Here is a 4,443-nt window from a genome sequence, read left to right as displayed (position 1 = left end):
GCCTTACAGTTGGATCTCATGGAGGCATTTCCTCAACTGAAGCTCCTTTCTCTGTGATAACTCCAGCTGTGTCAAGTTGACACAAAAATAGCCAGTACACTCAGCTTTTCATTTTTTGTCTTGGCAAAAATTTAAGAGACGAAAAGAATTGACCACAAACTAAGCTATCATTGAGAATACTTATATAGTTAAGTAACAGTTCCAATACAGGACTCTGTTGAAGACACAAAAGGCTTGACAATGCTACCATACCTCAAAAGACCACAACCCAGAGAAAGATACAGAAAATATTTGGTTATTCACAGGTCAACATGACAGCTTGATTTCCCACTAAATCCTCTCCCTTTCAACACCAAACTCTTTGTAGAAATTAGATGTGCAATAGTGAAAACATTCAAAGCCAAGGGAAAAATTCAAAACCTCAGAGCAATCCTTTTAAAGGATGAAGACAGGGAAGATGTGAGCATTGATACAGTAGATCTGTACAATTCTTTGTGATCTGGGAGTAGATTACAGCTAAGAGAGCATAGAGGATTGGGGACAACTGTCACAAAGGCCCAAGGATGACACATGAGCATGCACCCTCAGAGGAACAAGGGCTGAAGCAGAGTGATTTTGAGGAAAGGTCCCCAACCTTACATGACATCCACCAAGAAGACAACAACTTATACCTGAAGAAGTGACAGGACCAACCATTCTAAAGATCAAAGCAGTAGCTGAAACCTATGAACTGGCCTGACTGCTAGATCTAGGAGTTTCCACTTGCAAAAGCTGGCTTGATGCTCAGGGTTGGCCCAAATGTCTTATCAGGAATAAATAGCTTCATAAAATATTAACATTAGGCATTATCCTCCAGAGATTGCAAATAGAAGATCATTTTGCCATGTAAAATGGTGTCTGTTCTGGCTAAAATCAGTGACAGCTACTTATTTACCAATTGCAGAGTTAGCTTTATGTTTGTGTCCACTTATTATAAATAGGATATAATGTTCTATTTAATCACTGAGGTGTAATTCTCTAATTGCACCCAACCTAGAGCTTCCTGAGACATCCCTGTACCCTACAGGAGTTCCTTGCTTCATTACTTTTATAAAGATTGTCAACAGTGCACAGGCCCCAACAGGAAAGAGCAGTTCTCCCAGGAGTGCTTTCACTCCCAGGCTGGGAGGTGAGATAGCCACTTCCTCTCCATTAAAGGTCCAGGGAAGGACCAGCAAAGAGTGCACCGGGCCCAGAACAGTGGAGCAGCTCGAACAGGATCCCTTCAGTCACCATCTACACCTGGAGATTGGGCTGTTACACATCCCTTTGTACACAAGAGCTGTTCTCCCAGGAGTCCTGGCACAGGATTCAAGATGCACAAAAGGGTCAAGTTCCAGCCAGAGACAGCAAAGCCATTTAACACTAGAGGTAACCAAATGGCAAAAGGCAAGTCCAAGAACCTTACAAACAGAAACCAAGGCTACTTGACATCATCATAACCCAGTTATCCTACCACAGCAAGTACTGGGTACCCACAACAACTGGAAAGCAAGGTTTGGATTTAAAATCACATCTCATGATGCTGATAGAGGATTTTAAGAAGGATATTAATAACTCCCTTGAAGAAATACAGGAGAACAGATTAAAAGGGAGAAAGCTTTAAAGAGGAAACACAAAAATCCCTTAAAGAATTACAGGAAAACACAATCAACCAGGTGAAGGAATTGAACAAAAACATCCAGGATCTAAAAATGGAAGTAGAAACCATGAGGAAATCACAAACAGAGAAAACTTGAGAGATAGGAATCCTAGGAAAGCGATCAGAAGTCATAGAGGCAAGCATCACCAACAGAATACAAGAAATAGAAGAGAGAATCTCAGTGAAGATACCATAGAAAACATTGACACAACAGTCAAAGAAAATGCAAAATGCAAAAAAAAAAAAATCCTAACTCCAAACATCCAGGCAATCCAAGACACAATGAGAAGATCAAACCTAAGGATAATAGGTATAGAAGAGAGCAAAGATTCCCAATGTAAAGGACCAGTAAATATTTTCAACAAAATTAGAAAAGAAGACTTCTCTGACTCAAAACAATAAAAAGATACCCAGGAATACACAGAAAGCAGATAGAACACCAAATAGATTAGAGCAGAAAAGAAATTCCTCCTGTGACATAATAATCAAAACACCAAATGCACAAAACAAAGAAAGAATATTATAACACTAAGGGAAAAAGGTCAAGTGCCACATAAAGATAGACCTATCAGAATTACACCAGAATTTCAGAATTACACCAGACTATCAGAATTACACCAGACTATCAGAATTACACCAGACTTCTCACCACAGACTATAAAAGCCAGAAGATCCTGAGAAGACATCATACAGACCCTAAGAGAACACAAATGTCAGCCCAGGCTACTATGCCCAGAAAAACTCTCAATTACCATAGATAGAGAGACCACGATATTCCATGATAAAAACAAATTTACACAATATCTGTCAACAAATCCAGCTCTTCAAAGTATAAATAAATTTAAAATTCCAACAAAAGGAGTGAAACTACACGCGAGAAAAGTCAAGAAAGTTATCTTTTAACAAACCAAATAGAAAATCTTAATATAATTCCACCTCTAACAACAAAAGTAACAGAAGCAACAATCACTATTCCTTAATACCTATTAAAATCAAAGGACTCGAGTACCCAATAAACAGACATAGACTAACAGACTGGATACAAAAAAAAAAAAAAAAAACCCAACATTTTGCTGTATACAGAAAATCCACATCAGGGACAAACACAGACACTACCGCAGAGTAAAATGCTGGAAAACAATTCTCCAAGCAAGTGGTCCCCCCAAAAAAAACAAGCTGGAGTAGCCATTCTAATATCAAATAAAATTGACTTTCATCCTAAAGTTATCAAAAAAGATAAGGAAGGACACTTCATACTCATTAAAAGAAAAAAATCTACCAAGAAAAGTCTCAATTCTGAACATCTATGCTCCTAATGCAAGGTCACCCACATTCATAAAAGAAACTTTACTAAAGCCCAAAGCACACATTGCAACTCACACAATAATAGTGGGAGACTTTAACACCCAACTCTCATCAATGGACAGATCCTGGAAACAGAAACTAAAGGGAGACACAGTGAAACTAACAAAAGTTATAAACCAAATTGATTTAACATATATCTGTTAAACATTTTGTCCTAAAGCTAAAGAATATACCTTCTTCTCAGCATCTTCTCCAAAACTGAACATATAATGGGTCAAATAACAGGCCTCAACAGCTACAAGAAGACTGAAATAATCCCATCCATTCTATCAGATCATCACGGACTAAGGCAGGTCTTAAATACCAACAAAAAAAAATGGAAAGCATACATACACATGGAAGCTGAACAACACTCTACTCAATGATAACTTGGTCATGGAAGAAATAAAGAAAGAAATTAGAGAGTTTTTAGGGTTTAATGAAAGTGAAGCCACAACATACCCAAACTTATGGGACACAATGAAAGCTGTTCTAAGATGTAAACTCATAGCCATGAGTGCTTCCAAAAAGGAACTAGACAGGGAATCCACTAGCAGCCAGAAAGCACACTTAGAAGCTCTAGAACAAAAGGAAGCAAATTCACCCAAGAGGAGTAGATGGCAGGAAATAATCAAACTAAGGGCTAAAATCAACTAAGTAGAAACAGAAAGAACTATTCAAAGAATCAACCAAACCTAAAATAGGTTCCTTGAGAAAATTAGCATGATAGATAAACCCTGTATGTCAAATTAACTATGAGTGATAAAGCCAGTGATTGCCATATCATTCACTTAGAAACATATAATAAGCTCCTTTTTAGCATTTCTTTTGCTGGTTTTTTTAAAGATTCATTTTAGTTTCTGTGTGTGTGTGTGTGTGTGTGTGTGTGTGTGTGTGTGTGTGTGTGTGTGTTTAGGTGCATACAGAGGCCTGTCAGGAGCACTTGGCTGACAGGAAGTTGTGAGCTACTTGACATGGCTGCTGGAAACTTCTGTTCATCTGGTCCCCTAGAAGCATTGTCTGGAGATAGTATTAATGAATGAGGCGCCTCTCGAGCCCTAAACAATTCTCTAGACATTCAGTTTTAATGTTTTCACAATCCTGGCTAAAGTATTTTTACATTCTGAAATTTAAAACCACTTATCATGCTTCAGATAAAAAAAGAATTTACAGCTCTTCCGGTCTGACCAGCACCAGGGTAGCTAGAGTGAAGGCTCGGCTGACACCCGCCAGCTATCCACGACACCCGCCACAGGATCTTGAGACTTCTGGTGAGTGGAACACAGCTTCTGCTCCAGTCCAATCGCGCGGGACCTGAGACTGCTTTGGTTGGGGAGGCAGAAATCAGGCCTGAGTAGGGCCACAAGCCTCTTCCGGTCAGACCAGCACCGGGGTAGCTAGAGCGCAGGGTCGGCTGA

This window comes from Mus caroli, chromosome 4, assembly GCF_900094665.2.
Source record: "Mus caroli chromosome 4, CAROLI_EIJ_v1.1, whole genome shotgun sequence".
In the NCBI taxonomy this organism is placed as follows: Eukaryota; Metazoa; Chordata; class Mammalia; order Rodentia; family Muridae; genus Mus; species Mus caroli.
Note: the sequence above shows the minus strand (reverse complement) of the source record.